We start from the raw sequence: 16,777 nt of genomic DNA, 5'->3' as shown, positions 1-16,777 counted from the left end.
ACTGGGTCTCGAAGGGAAACAAGGACTCTGATAGGCAGACATGAAAAAAGAGAGCATCCCAGACATGGAGAAATCCTACAGGAGATGGAATTTCAGGATACTGGGGACAGGAGTGGGAGTAAGAGTGATGAGGAGCTAATGTTATGTTTCCCTTATGGTTACTTCCCATAGGTTAGTTAAATATAGTCTCTTTTCTCTGAAATATAAGCAGTGTAAAGTACATCTAAAGACCAATGATTTCTCTTGAATTTTGCTATTAAGATGGGGAGGGGGAAGAATATATTTCAATCTATGCATAGTGTATTAAAGCAAGTTTGTAAACTTTTGGCAAATTTAAAAAACATGAAAGAAAGTTGGCTTTTTAATGAAAAAATTGCACAACTGTATGGTAGGAGAAAACTTGGTTTGTTATATGAATTATTCATGATATAAAACTCAAAGAATAAGACTTTTAAGAGTTTGATGTATAAAGTATATCTTAAGACTATCTAAGCATATCTTAGTAGCCAATATTTATCTCCCTTTAACTGTTAGCTCCTAAAGACAGAATAATAATCTGTTTAACTTACTTTGTAAAATGCCTAACAGTATATTGTTAGCTAAGCATGACTTACAGGAAGTGATACAAAGTGAAGTGAGCAGAACCAGGAGAATCTTGTATACAGTAACAACAATAACATGTGATGATCAACTGTGAATGACTTAACTATTATCAAGAAGGCAAGGATCCAGGACAACTCCAAGAGATCACCTCCATAGAAGGAACTGATGGAGTCTGAATGCAGATTGAAACATACCATTATTCACTTTATTTCCTTCATTGATTTTTCTCTAGTGTAAGCTACATGTGTCTTGCTTTACAACATGACAAACATATTATATGATAACATATGTAGGACATATATCATAACACCTGCCTTCTGGGAGGAATAGCAGGAAGCGGGAAAAAAAGAATGTAACATAGATTTTTTTGGACATAGCTAATGTAAGAATTTGTTTCTTTTGGATAAGCATGTTTATTTTAATTTATTACATATTTATAACAAATCATACATATCACATTAAGTTATACAGTTATTCAATAAATATATACAAATAAATAAGTATATACAAATATAAATAATATATAAAACTGCTTTAAAAAAGGAAAGAAAAAGAAATGGTATTAGAGAGAAATGAGAATTTGCCTACAAAATCTTGCTAAGTTGTCCACATCTTTCAAGCACAGAGCCCAAAATTCAACACAGTATACTAAGGAAGGTGTCTAGCCAGTACAGGAGAAGATAGCAACTGGTATTACCTATTATCTTATATTACTTTTGTTTTTTTTAAATAATAGAACCAACTCTGGAGACTAGAGATCCTGGATTCAAATGTGACCTCAGACACTTAGCTCTGTGACCCTAGACAAGTCACTTAATCCCACTTGCCCAGCCATTACCAGATTTCTGTCTTGGAACTGATACTTGCATTGATTCTAAGGCAGAAGGTAAGGGTTTTTGTTTTTGTTTTTATCCAGGATATATACTGAATATCCCAAATTCTATATGCCCAAAATAGAATTCATCTTTTCTTTCAAATCTATCCCTCACTCAAATATCCCTATATTGGCTAACGATGCTACCATCTTTTTTTTAATCACCCAGGTTTTCAACCCCTCCACATCCAAGATAGTTTGTATATGTCACCTTCTTTTTATTCATAAGGCTCTAGCCTCTCACAATAGCCTCCAACGAAGTTGTCCCCACTTCTATCCATCCTTTACAGCTGGCAAAATAATTTTCCTAAAGTACAAATCTAACTATGCCACTCCTCTACTCAATAAACTCTAGTGGTTTCCTGTTGCTTTTAAGACAAAATATAAACTTCTCAGTTCTCTTTTAAAACCCTTCAAAACCTAGATCCAAATTACCTTTCCAACCCTATTATATATTATTCCCATTCCTGCCCTTTAGAGTCTAGCCAGATTTGACTTCTTGTTATTCCTCATACATATAACATTCCATCTTCTTACACCATGTCTTTGTATACTGTCTGTCTCCCATATGTGGAGGGCAGCTCTTCCTCACTTCTATTTCTTGGAATTCGGTTTGTTTCAAAACTCAGCTAAGAACTCCTTCTTTGCTTATGTCAAATAGTTTGTATGGTATTGGAGTTAGTTCTTTGAAGGTTTGATAGAATTCACTTGTGAATCTTTATAACAAAAAATTCTTACTTAGGTCTAATTACTCAAATATACAAGGAACTAAATCAATTGTATAAAAAAAATCAAGCCATTCCCCAACTGATAAATAGGCAAGGGACATGAATAGGCAATTTTCAGATAAAGAAATAAAAAATATCAATAAGCACATGAGAAAGTGTTCTAAATCTCTAATAATTAGAGAAATGCAAATCAAAACAACTCTGAGGTATCACCTCACACCTAGCAGGTTGTCTAAAATGATATAAGGGGAGAGTAATGAATGTTAGAGGGGATGTGGCAAAATTGGGACATCAATGCATTGCTGGTGGAGTTGTGAACTGATCCAACCATTCTGGATGGCAATTTGGAAATATGCCCAAAGAGCTCTAAAAGACTGCCTGCCCTTTGATCCAGCCATAGCATTGCTGGGTTTGTACCCCAAAGAGATCATAGATAAACAGACTTGTACAAAAATATTTATAATCGCACTTTTTGTGGTGGCAAAAAACTGGAAAACAAAGGGATGCCCTTCAATTGGGGAATGGCTGAACAAATTGAGGTATATGCTAGTGATGGAATACTACTGTGCTCAAAGGAATAATAAACTGGAGGAATTCCATGTGAACTGGAAAGACCTTCAGGAATTGATGCAGAGTGAAAGGAACAGAGCCAGAAGAACATTGTACACAGAGACTGATACACTGTGGTAAAATTGAATGTAATGGACTTCTGTACTAGCAGTGATGCAATGACCCAGGACAATTCCGAGGGATTTATAAAAAAGAACGCTGCCCACATTCAGAGGAAGAACTACAGGAGTAAAAACACAGAAGAAAAACAACCACTTGAACACATGGGTTGATGCAGACATTGTTGGGAATGTGACACTAAAGGACCACACAAATGCAACTATCAATAATATGTAAATAAGTCCTGATTGATCACACATGTTAAAACCAGTGGAAATGCACATTGGATATGGGGGGGGGATGAAGGGGGGTGAAGGGGAAAGTAAAAACAAGAATCATGTGACCATGGAAAATCTTTCTAAAAAAATAAAAACTCAGCTAAGAGCCAACTTCTGCATAAGGCCTTTCTTGATTCTTTACCCTGTTCTAGATTCTAGTGCCTTCCCCTCCCCAAATTATGTTGTATTTATTTTGCATATATCTGGTATATGCTGAAAGAATGTAAGCTCCGTAAAGGTAGGAACTATTTAATCTTTTCTTTGATTCTACAATTTCTAGCATGTGCCTGATAATAAGAGGTGTTTAATAATTTTTTTAAAAAATCAATTGACTTACTTTACACAATAACATGCAAATGGAACACTATTCTTATTTTATAAATGGGAGAAGAGGTGACTTGGGTAGCATAGCATACATAACTCTGATAGCCATTTTTAATTGAATCTAATTAAAGTACTTAGATACCTGGAAAGGCTCTAGCAAAAAGGTTTCATGCATTGCCAATAATATTGGTTATAGATCTCCTAAAATACAATCATTGCTGGAATTACATGTAACCAAGTTACTTCCCAGTTGCCTTCTTCTCCCATATGTAAAATGAGAATTTTATTCCATTTGTACATTATTGTGTAAAGTAAATTAATCAATTAAAAATGCATTATCAGATTTACCAAAATCTAAGCACTTTTTTTTTTCAAAGGGCAAACTTTTAGATAAGTATTAGAGGATCATGAATTTCAAGATCTTTTCTGAAGGAGGTAAAAATCAAAGGACCAGAAGGATTTTCCAACAGAACAGTACTGGAAACTATTAAGAGTAATCACAAAGCCTTTAACAATGCATGCAACTATAGAACCTTATTCAAAACTTAATACATCACCAGAATCCATTCTTATTAGAATCATTAGAATTTTTCTTCTTAATTAATTAAATATTAACTATTAATATTATTTGATAATTCTAGGAGAAATATAGTAATAAAACTAATGTCTGTTAACAGTCAATAATAGTTCACCCTAACTTCCCTTTCTCTCTCATTCTCTCTTTCCGCTACACCACTTCCTTTCTGTTATAGTTTTCTTATGTCCCTTTTACCGTTAACTATGCAAAACCTGAGAGATACTTAAAATCCTCATCCACATTCCTCAGAAATACGTCCCTCCTATTAAAAGCTGTACTCAACAACACCAAGGAAAAAACACATGTGTGGTAGTGAGTAATATGATTTTCTAGGAGTTTGAGAGCTCAAGGACTCAGTGTTATTAAAAAAAACAACACTCCAAACTACATTTTTTTTGATGCATAATACCTCCAAAAAGAACAAATAATAGACTCTTGGGAAAATGGAAATGCCTTAAACAAACCTCCCTAAAAAGAAAGTTTTTATACAAATAGATTCACAGACACAGCCCCTTCCTGTGTACAAAGTGCCTCTCAAATGCTATCTAGTTCTCACTTTGCTAAAGTCTGTTCTCAGACAGAACTCAAAAGAACAAAGCCTCATCAGCATTCATTTTAAAATGTACCTGTTTTCAAAAACAGATCTTTAAACTGAGCATCCTTCAGTGCTGTGGTATTAAGGTGATCACTGGACATAATCCTGTAGAGGGATCCCAGCCTCAGTGCAGTCCCCAGGCTTAAAGCATCACTCTTCAGCTTCAGCTTCTAGACAGTGAGGCAATATCCTCTCCAAGCAGCTCAGAGTTGCACAATTATAGCCAGCTTGGAGAGGGAGGGAGAGAGAGACAGAGACAGAGACAGAAAGAGAAACAGACAGAGAGAAACAGAGAGAAAGGAGGATAGAAAGAGAGACGGAGAGAAAGGGGGACAGAAAAAGAAAGGGGGACAGAAAGGGAGAGGGAGAGAGAGAGACGGAGAGAAGGAGAGAGAGAGAGGGAAAGAGAGAGAGAGAGAGAGAGAGAGAGAGAGAGAGAGAGAGAGAGAGAGAAAGTCTTTCTCCCTCTTTCTACTGTATCAGCAGGGCCCAACCCAGGTGCTAGACTCAAATGCTGTGGCTCAGACCGCAGACTGTGGCTACCAATTATCAACTGCCATCAACAGAAATCAGCAAGCAATGTGGCAGGAAACTGGTGGTGTCGTAGAAACAGATAACACATCCAGGGCCTCATATCTTCAGACTAGCTAAACACACATTTTAGTTTGCAAAAATACTTATTCTGTATACCATGTTTTTTAAATTACAAATGCACACACATACATGCACACAAAGACACACACACAAACGACAGGAAAGATTCTAGACAGTTTATCTTTTCCCAGTATGTTCATTTTACAACAATAGAATATCAAACCAGACAAGACAGAGAGAAAGGAATCTATAAATCCCAACAAAAATGTTCCTTCCCTTGATCTATGCTGGAAGCTTTCAGATTTGGGAAGAAAAAAAACAAAAAAGAAATCTTACCAATTCAACAGACATAAACAGGCTTTGCTCTTGAAACCAAAACCAGGGGCACTTAACCACTCATCCTTCTGTATTGTAGATCCAATTCGGTGTGCACCATTCCAAGTTCAAAACAGTCTCACTCGAGTCAAATCTGTCTGATATTCTTGTTCTTTCTGTTTCTGCCTTTCCCAGAAGTCTAACTGATGGGAGTAGCTTACACATGCTCTTCTAACTAAGCCCTGCATTGGAGACTGTCGATGTCATAACCACAGGAGGAAACAATTTCACAGTCTCTCTTTCTCTCTCTCTCTCTCACTACACACACACACACACACACACACACACACACACACACACACACACACACACACACATAAATTTCCNACACACACACACACACACACACACACACACACACACACACACACACAGAGAGAGAGAGAGAGAGAGAGAAACCTTTTTTCTTTTGTCCTCTCTTCCCTCAGATATAGACCTACTGTATATTCACCCAAATAAGCTCAAGTCAGGAAAATCCTTTAAGAATTCTTAAGTGCTCTCCTTTGCTATGAGTAACCCTTTCCTTAGCCTAAATGCACTCAGGCTTGTCAGCTGAAATAAAAAGGCACAGAAATACAGCAGGCACCCACTAGAAAAACCCATATAAAAAATAAATATAGAGATATTTCTCAAGATTAAGTTCTCATGTTTAGATTGATTTTGACTAAACACACTTCCTCCCTCTTCCCTGACCCCAGGTGAGCACAGTTTGTTTCTTTTGTGCATATAGCATCTTTTGAGCATTCTGACACCCTGAGGCTCCATGAAGATACTTATAAAACAAGCTGCCAGTCTGTCACAACAGTTTTCAGAGAAAATCATGGGGTGGCCACAATGAAAAGGGAAGAGTGTCATAGTAATACTTTAAAAAAAAATGCATCAGCTCTGTGCCTAGCAAAGTCTTTAGTTAGCCCTTTAGGATTTTTTTGTTTTTTTCTCTAGGGCAAAGAGAAATGGCATGTGACATGTGAGCCATAACAATAGTTTTGGTTATAGGAGGAGTTGTCAAAGCAAAGTTAAAGTTTGTATATGTTACCATCAGTGTCAGAAATGCAGCCAATTACGTCAGCAAGCAGCCACTGTTGTCAGTGTCCCAAACACATCATCTGGGGAATGACAACAGTGTCTGGGCACTGATGTCACTGCTTGCATTCAACTTGGCTAGAATATATATGCTTTCTTGTGCTTAAGTTATTTTCAAAAAAGGGGGAAAGCCTTTTCAAATTTGGACCAGCAAACTCCACTAGGATTTTTCTAAGGGGCCATATTGGCATACAGGAAATAAGAGAGCCATAAAGATTTCTGCTTCCAATTTCAGAGCTGATACATATTTTCAAATGCCAGTCAAGCCAGTGTTATCTACCCTTGTACAGTGTTCAAGTAAAAATGTTACTCTTGTTCTGCTTTGGCTTGTCTTTTTTAGTGGTTATTGTCTCAATTCTTCTCCACTCATACTATTAGGTAAAATAGTCTAAAATCACACTGAATTTTTGGGCAGCCATATCATACTAATATCTCATATTGAACATGGAACCAAATAAAAGCTTACCTTACCTTCTGACTTAGAATTGATACTATCAGTTCCAAGGTTCAGAAGAGCAGTAAGAGCTAGGCAATGGGGTTAAGTGACTTGCCCAGTGTCACACAGCTGAATCATCTAAGATCAGATTTAAACTCAGGACCTCTTGTCTCTAGGCCTGACTTTTTATATCCAGAGTCATCAAGCTGCCCCACTGTTATGCCATTTTAAAGAAGCAATATGGTTTGGTAGAGAGAATGTTAAACATAAGAGTCAGGAGAGCTAAGGTTCATTCTGTCATGATACTTAAACTCTCCCTGGGCAAGTCACTGAACTTTTCTGTGCCTCAGTTTCCTCATGTATGTATATTGGGGATGATAATATTCAACTACTTTTTTAGAACTATTTATGAGGAAAGCACTTTGTAAGTCTTAAATTTCTATACAAACATGAGTGATTATTATTTTTCTGTGGCTTGTTATACCTCTCATATTTATACAGTTACTTTTTAACTACTGTGTAGAGCTTTATAATATTCCCTATTAAATGTCATTCTCTCATTCTCTTATCTTTTTTGTATCCTCATTCTGTCATCTAAAATATTAGTTATCCTTCCCACCTCTATGTGACCTAAAATTTTGGTAGGCATATCATCAGGCTCCACTGAGTCTAGATTCTCTCTGTTACAAAATAGCATTTGACTTTGTATATAGAAAGAGAAGCCTTCAGGGATCCACCTCAACAATGTGTTAAGTTCACTAAAGATCTCTAAGTAGATGCAAACACAAAGAGAATTTCACTCAATAACCCTCTGATTACCAATATTCTGGGAGGCATAAACGAAGAACAAGGCAATATATGCTTTCCAAAGTGGTTAATCACTGTCACTGAGGATATTCTAAGTAGAGTGCAAATGGAGGCTGTGTGCTTCCTATAAATGGTCTTATAAATGTCTTGCTGTATTTTAAGACATACAAAGGCAAAACCTTTGCCTTCAAGGATTTTTCCTTCTACTGGAGGAGTTAGCACATCTACCTATAATCTCTAGCTCTGCCAATATACATGTAATACACACATATAAAAGTATAACCAGAACGCATATAAATTATGGCCACTCTCTGTGGCCAATTGGAATGAAGGATCTCTGGGTGAGTTTGAAGAGTTTTAAAATAAGGGCTTAGGGAACCAGAACTAAATTAACCTAATGATAACAGCAAATATTGGACTATTTCGCCAATGAAAATATCATAAAAAATAGACCAAATGCCTTTATTGAAATCTCTTTATAATTTTTCATGGATTTACAGTTTTAACAAAAACTATAATGAAAACTGGAAAAAGGTATGGCAGAGTTTGGTGTGATAATGAGATTAAACCTACCCTGCCCATTTTTAGATTCAATCACCAAAGGTGTAAATACCACCATTTAATTCTCAAGTAGGGGAAATCTGTAACCCACGTGAGCAAGAGCAAGTGATGAATCAGAATTGAATGACTGCCCCCTGGGCCATTCTAAGCAAATTGTCTGTTGTGATTAAACACATAAACTAAGAGGAAGGCACAGGAAGTGATGAAAAAGAAGCACCTTTAAAAGGGAGTGACAACTTCTTGTAACTCACTTCTTGTTCTTTTCTTGGACCTGGAGGAGCTCTGGCTGAGACCTTGGACTTGGTGAGACTGTTCTTAAATCTCTCCCTTAGAACTACACGTGGTGAGTGTAAAGACTGACCCTTCTTGGATTTCTCTGAAGGAACTCTCCTTTCAAGAGAGACTTTGTGACTGAAGCTTTTGCTTCATTCATCCTCAGCCTGCGGACCTTGGTCCAAACCTGAGCCTTCTTTGGCTGAGGACTAATTAACCCTGCCTTGGTTGAGCCAGGGGCTAGAGTAAATTATTTAGTGCGTTAGGTTAATTATCTTACCTTATCCTCTCTCTGATTTTCTTACTTTCACTCTCTCTTCTCATTTATAAATACACTACCATAAAAGTCAATTTGACTTGAGGTTTTTTCATTAGGAATTGATATTTATTCAATTCCTTGGTGACCACCCCATTTTAATATTTAGTCACTAAAACCCCTTACGTTGGGTATAGACCAATGTCTCACACTGTATGCTGAGATAAGGTCAAAATGGCTACATGATTTAGACATAAAGGGTACTACAAAGCAAATTAGGGGAACACAGGATAGTTTATCTGTCAGATCTATGGATAAGTAAAGAATTTTAGACCAAACAATAGAAAGCATCAAAGGCTATAAAATAGATAATTTTGATTACATTAAATTAAAGAGGGTTTTAGCCAAAACAATCAAGATTAGAAGAAAAGCAAAAAGCTGGCAAAATATTTTTTACAGTAAATATCTCTGATAAAGGCCTTATTTCTCAAAGATAGAGAACTGAGTCAAATTTATAAGAATACAAGTCATTCCTCAATTGATAAATGGTCAAAGGATATGAACAGATAGTTTTCAGATGAAGAAATAAAGGCTACCTAGAAGTCATATGAAAAAATGTTCTAAATCACCCTTTTAAAAAAAACCTCCAAAACAAAAACCCTTACCTTCCATCTTAGAATCAATACTGTATATTGGTTCCAATGTAGAAGAGTGGTAAGGGCTAGGCAGTGAGGGGTAAGTGACTTGTCCAGGGTCACACAGCTAGGAAGTGACTGAGGCCACATTTGAATCCAGGACCTCCCTTCTCCAGGCCTGACTTTCAATCCACTGAGCCACTCAGCTGCCCCTAAATTACTCGTGATTAGAAAAATACAAATTAAAACAACTCTAAAATACCACCGCACACTTTAAAAGGAAAATAACAAAGTGGAGTAGGAAAATTGGGACACTAATGCTGTATTGGTAAAGATGTGATCTAATCCAACCATTGTGGCAAGTGTTCTGGAACTATGTCCAAAGGATTTTTAAACTGTTCAGACCCTTTGATCCAGCAATACCACTACTAGGTCTATATCCTAAAGAGATAAAAAAAGAGAGAAAAGTTCCTGTTTGTACAAAAATATTTCTAGGAGCCCTCTTTGTGATGGCAAAGAATTGGAAACTGTGGGATACCCATCAATTGGGTAATGGCTGAACAAGTTGTGATATATGATTATAATGCAGTACTACTATGCTATAAGAAATGATGAGCAGGAGGATTTCAGAAAAACCTGGAAAGGCCTACATGTACTGAGACAGCACAAAGTGAGCAGAACCAGGCGAATATTGTACACAGTAACAATAATATCATATTCTGAACAATTATAAACAATTTAGCTATTTTTAGCAATGCAGTGAACCAAGACAATCCCCAAGGATTCATGATGAAAAATGTCATCTGCCTCCAGAGGAACAAATGATGGAATTTAAATGTAGGTCAAACCATACTATATTTCTTTCTTCATGTTTTTTAATTCATATTCTCTTCCAGAAAATGATTAATATGGGAAAATGTTTTACATTATTACACAATTTATGTCAGATTACTTGTCATCTTGGGGGATGGGGGGAGGAAAAGAGGGAGAGAATTTGGCTCAAACTCTTTTTTTAAACCCTTATCTTCTGTCTTGGCTCCAAGGCAGAAGAGTGGTAAGGGCTAGGCAATGGGGGTTAAGTGACTTGCCCAGGGTCACACAGCTAGGAAGTATCTGAGGCCAGATCTGAACCTAGGACTTCCTATCTCTAGGCCTGGCTCTCAATCCACTGAGCCACCCAGCTAGATGAGGTTCTTAAAAAAATTAAGCCACTTCCCCAAGGGTCAGAGTCAGGTGGAATATGAAGCTAATTATTCCTGACTTCATGTCTAGTATGCCATGTTCTCTACCACACTGTTTCTTGGTTTAGAGGAGCTGAATTCAAAGTTACACTGAGAGTTAGCAATAGATCTAGGTCTAAGCTAATTCATCTGAGTGCAATGTCAATGGAGGACAAAGAATACTGCACACAACAATGCTCAACCTCAGTTTTTTCATGTGTCAACTGAGCTAGAAAAGGCAAAGGCAAACCACTCTAGAATCTTTGATGAGAAAACCCCAAATGGGGTTGCAAAGAGTTAGATATGACTGAAACAACTGAATAACAACAACTAAGGTGTTTATGAGTAAGTTAGGGCCAGTGGTGTGGCCAAGTAGGGTATTCCTTAAATTAAAAAATGTAAGCTGATGAAATATTCCTGAGCATGCAAAATTCATAGTAGCCATGGCCAATTTCACCAATTTCACCAGCCACTCTGGACCTCCTCCTCAAGTCAGCCATTCTAAGAATACTCCTTTTGCTCTACCTATCAGAATACATGTGTATTTTTTCCTCAGGAAACTCAGTTATACAGCAAATATAAAGTGTAATGAAAATATAACCAAAAGATATTAGAGGGAAGAAGTAAATTTTTTATTAAACATACTTAGAGTGCTCACTGGGATTTCTTTTTACCCATATGGGTATTGGTTAGCTTGCATGGCTTCATTAAAGATTATAAATCTCCATATATTCCCCAGGAGGCTCCAAGGGTCATTTTATGTGTCTCACATGCCCATTAATGCAACTACTGTTAAGAATCAATTAAAGGTCATATCCATTAGAAGTTTCTATTCTTTGAGGTTTATGACTATACTGTAAAAACTTGCTCTAGGATGAAGTTTTCCACATAAAAATTAAACTCTGGCATTTGGTCTTTAAAAAAAAGAAAACAAAAAGCACATTTAAATAAGTTTTGTATTTTTGTCATATGAGAATTTTTCAAGACTGGAAAACTTTACTCCTACAGATTTAAGAAAATAGCTATGATTTCTGTGATGTTTGTGGGAAATAAGTTGGTAGTGGAGAATAACTTCTTCTGAGTCCTCATTACTGGAAAAAAATTACCACAGAAAAATATTTATTTAGAAATCTGAATGAGCTACATAAATTCTAACTATTAAACTTTTAATTCCAGCATCTGATGCGAATTTTAGCTAGAAAAAGCATATGTCCATTTGAAGCATGCTGACAGAAGAAAATATTAAAATTATTAAATACATTAAAATATTCACCATTTTGGATATGCAGTAGTAAGTTATGTAGTAGCAGCTAGGTGGTACAGTGGAGAGAGTGGTGGTTTTAGAGTAAGGAAGACTTGAGTTCAAATCTAGCCTCAGAAACTCCCTAGCTGTGTGACTTTGGCAAGTCACTGATCCTCTGTTTGCCATGGGAGAAGGGAATCACAAATCACTCTAGTATGTTTGCCAAGAAAACTCCATAGACAGAGATCCATGGGGTCATGAAGAATCAGATACGACTAAAATGAATAAATAACAACAAAGTAAACCATGTAGCATGGAGAAGAGCAGCTCTCCTTTCTCATTATCTAAGCCACTACAAGTTATCTCTTGCAAAAGAAAATTTCATGAGGAACCACACTTTGACTAGAATGGACATAGGATGCAGCTGACAAATGTAACTCTCTGAAAATAGACTATATTTGAATTCAACAAATTATGGTATATTATGTGGATGGGCTTTCATGTGGTCACTAAGCTTTATACAAGTACTATTCCTTCATTATTCTATTGCTTCATATCCTACTGCTGGTACAAAGATTACCATTCCTTCTCCTCCTCCTCCTCCTCCCACATTTGAATAAGAAATAATGATAGACTAAATGTACTAAAATGCGATTTAAACTGTTGAAAGCGTTAGTGTCTGAGACTGATAATTTTAGAATTAGTAGCCATTCTTCCAGATGAAATGAGTCAATGGAACATAGGTTCACCATGCTAGGTTTAGAAATCGTAGTCATTAAGCATTAAGAAGATTCTTACATGTTGATCAGCAATATTATTATCAAAAATAAACCAAAGAAAAATTGCTTTAGAGTTTATGAAATCTAAGCATCTCCTTCTAGACCTAGATATATGATCAGAAGCCAAGGATGGACATCACACATCTTACAACTCAACCAGATAGGACAGGTAAAACCTTCATGAAACCAGATCCCTTTGAAAGAGGTGAGAGAGGAGGGAAAGAAGGAAGGAAGGAAGAAAAATTTACTGTTAATTCTACAGTTGCCCTAATATAGGACATAGTAGCAGATGCAAGGATTGAATCAAAGTCTCAATTTAACAACATCACTGATTCATTATGTCATATCTCTGAACTATTTTCAGATCTGCAAAAAAGGAGAGGGTTGTTCAGATGATGCCTAAGGTCTCTTTTCATTTCTAAAGTTCTGTGATTCCCTATTATAATAATAGTTAGAAATGATTGAAAAAACCACACCAAGGTTAAACCTCAGCCTGCCTTGTTATTCTCCTTATTCTCACTTGTTTTAACACTAATGATAACTCATATTTTTCTATGACATTTTAAATTTCAAAAATCATTTTTTCATAATAATGCTGAGATAAGTCATATGATATCATAAGGGCCACTCCATGGAGCATGCTCAGAGTTGCCCCTCCTGGTCCCAGAAGACCATATGAGCTGGTTCAGTATTTGGGCTCACTGGGGATGTCCTAACCAGGTATGTGACTTGGCAATGAAGGATATGGATTCTCTGAAATGACAGAGAGTTCAAAGAGCAGATGACTAAGTAAATCTTTAAAACAGAAGAGAATGCTTTTGTCGTTTTCTTCTATGTGGCCAAAATTGTTCTGGAATACTAAACTCCTCATGAGGGGTATGAGGGATGGGCTCCCTTGTTTCTTCTCACCCGGCTACCACTCCCACTTGGTGCACAGACTCAAAAGAACAAGCTTACATCCCAGCTGCACTTTTTGTTTGTGTTTCTGAATAGGAGACCAAATACTATATTCAAGGTGAACTTGACCTGGTGGTCTTGTGATTCTGAGAAGTCCAGACTTCATGAGTCCAATGTATGGAGTTGAGTGAGAGCAAAGGAAGCTTTTACATCAGGAAAGGCAACCTCTGGAGGCAGCCTAGAGTTGAGAGGATCTGGGCTCGAATCTCACCTGTATGGGACTAAAAGTAACTGCAGATAAAAACAGATTTTTGACACTACAGGCTAAACAGCTATATTTTTCTTCTTTCATTGAGTTTCTCCCGTGATTGTATAGGTTATATATTTGCAGGAGAGGAATTAATCCACATACTGTATTGAGGCCCTTTAATGCATGGATTTCCCTAAGTTTCTTAGAAAATAATTTTTACACCAAAAGAAGTGTGGGAAAAAGTACCTGGGTAATGGTCTGTTATAAGAATCATGTGTGTATCTGGCATAAGAATTAAACAGAGAAATATAGGTAAAAACTTTTTAAAAATCCATCTATCAACCAATCAATCTAGGGCACGGATCTAATCCAGAAAAATTGATTGTACACCTTTTCTAGCTTCCTACCTTCTATACTAAGTATCTACATTCCCGATTCTTTTTAAAATTTCTTTTTGATTCAAAATCTACTCTGTATTATTGAAGTATGGATACATTCACAATATGCTCAATATTGACAACAAGTATGCCATTAAGTTCAAGAGGTTACTCCTCTGAGAGAATACTGAAACCAAGAGATTACTTAGACACACTTGCATGTTTGTAGGATTTAAAGTATGTAGATTGGTCTTTAAAAATAAAGTTTTTCTTCTACAGAAGCTGGGAAATCACCATATAGAAGTATGAATGGTATGATTTCCTGGTAATTAAAGACTGACAATCACGTTTTAACTGGGCTTAAAAAACAATTATTTATTTCGCACCAATAAGAAAAGACTTACTAACAAGCATATTGAAATGGAATTGCCAATTTAGGATTTTGCTGCTGATACATAAATGCACATATGTATATAAATTGGATGTATATATATGTATATTTATGTGAATATAAATGTATATATGTTCAATGAAACAGACATTGACAATTTAGGACTTTGTAGCTAATATAGACATGCTCTGTGCAGATATATGTGGGTGTATATATGTATATTCACATATAATATGTTTATGTATATATATATCTCCTGGAGAAAGAAATTACAAGCTACTCTAATATCTTTGCCAAGAAAACTCCAAGGGTGGAACTGGTGTGCTACATATGGTCCATGGACTCACAAAGAGCAGATCCAGCTGAATAACTAAGCAATATCTGATTGTCTATCTGTCCATCCATTCTATGTATCTATGTATCTATGTGTCTGTCTGTCTATCTATCTATCTATCTATCTATCTATCTATCTATCTATCTATCTATCTATCTTTCTGTCTGTGTCTATCTATCTGTCTGTCCATCCATCCATCCACCCATCCATCTATTTGGCTATCGCATCTTCAATAGTTCCTTTCTTATTGGTGAAAGATAAGGAACTATTTTTAAACAGTTGTTTTATTCATAATTAGATATGTATTCATAGCAAAATCCTGTTTGCTCTGTATTTCTATAACTTATATACTAATATTATTATATATTATATGTTTGTATACAAATTATACATATATTATGTTTTATAAATGTATGTATATGAGTGTTTACACACAAAAATATGTGAGTTTAAAGGTCAAGTAGGTGGAAGACAATAGCCAAACCTCTTTCATTTACTTTGACTCAAATTTACTTATGTGCCAATCCAGAAAGAAGCTTGGGAATCCCTAAATCAGACAGTTGAAACAAAAGATTAAGATTTCAACTTCAATCAAATCGTGGGGAAACAGCACTAGCTTTTGTTAGATGGTGTGATCTAGATATAACTAAATAGCTGTCTTGTTATTCAGTCTAGTCTGACTCTTCAGGACCCCATTTGAGGCTTTCTTAGATGGGATACTGGAGTGGTTTGCCATTTCTTTCACCAGTTAATTTTACAGATAAGGAAACAGAGGCAAATAGGGCTAAGTGCCTTGCGTCACACAACTAGTGAGTGTCTGATGTTGCATTTTAACTTATAAAGATGAGTCTTCTTAACCTCAGGGCCAGCACTGCAACTATAGGAACACTGTAGTCTCTAAATATTTTGATTCTATACTCATCAGTAAAAAAAAAACATGCACATTAACTTAATTATAGATCATATAAATCTCATATCTATAAGCATATATAGCATAAACATACCCTACTATACTAATAATTATGTACGTTATAAAAATTAAATAAAATAGAAAATAAAAAAGATATAAAAATTAAATATTTGAGTCCAAAGTTAATAACAGATCACAGGAGTTTATTTAATAGATGAATGATCTGATTGACCTACCTGTATATAATGAAAATCCTTTTGGAAGCTATGTGGAGTATGGATGGGAGAGGGAAGAGACTTGAGGAAGAGAGGCCAATTAGATGGCTAATTCAATAGTCCAGAAGAGAGGTAATGAGGGTATGAAATAGTGATAGTTTTGTGAGTCGAGAGAAGAAGCCAATGCACAAATGTTGTGGAGAGAGAAATGATAAAATTTTGTCAAAAGACTGGATATATGGGGTAAATGAGAATAAAAGTTGAGGATAACTCTAAAGGAAAATTCATAAGAGAAATGGGTTTGGAAGGAAAGAAAACATAAAGAGGTTTAACTGAAATGCAGATTACAACTCATACATTCCAGTACTTCCCCAGTAATTCATGGTTCCACTGTAATGGAAAAGTAGGGGGAAGACTCTAACTCATTGGTCACTGCCATGGTGGGCATCCTCCTACTTTGGATGGATAGATGTAGACATGAGGTGAAGGGGCT

The 16,777-nt window shown here is 36.1% G+C and overlaps 1 protein-coding gene across 3 annotated transcripts in view; it reads right to left on the bottom strand.

Moving 5' to 3' along the window:
- The window catches only part of LDLRAD4 (low density lipoprotein receptor class A domain containing 4), a 604,065-nt gene that overhangs the window by 57,875 nt on the left and 529,413 nt on the right, over nt 1–16,777 (bottom strand). The window contains exon 1 of one of the 3 annotated variants that reach the window (XM_044667099.1): nt 5,579–5,616. The exons of the other annotated variants lie outside the window; for them this stretch is intronic. The gene's annotated coding sequence lies outside the window, so the exon portion shown is untranslated. Of the gene's footprint in view, nt 1–5,578; nt 5,617–16,777 lie in introns of those variants that run through there. 3 annotated transcript variants of the gene reach the window in all.

This window comes from Gracilinanus agilis, chromosome 1 (genome assembly GCF_016433145.1).
Source record: "Gracilinanus agilis isolate LMUSP501 chromosome 1, AgileGrace, whole genome shotgun sequence".
NCBI classification, from domain to species: domain Eukaryota; kingdom Metazoa; phylum Chordata; class Mammalia; order Didelphimorphia; family Didelphidae; genus Gracilinanus; species Gracilinanus agilis.
The sequence above is the reverse complement of the archived record's forward strand: the minus strand, read 5'-3'. Positions and strand labels throughout refer to the sequence as shown.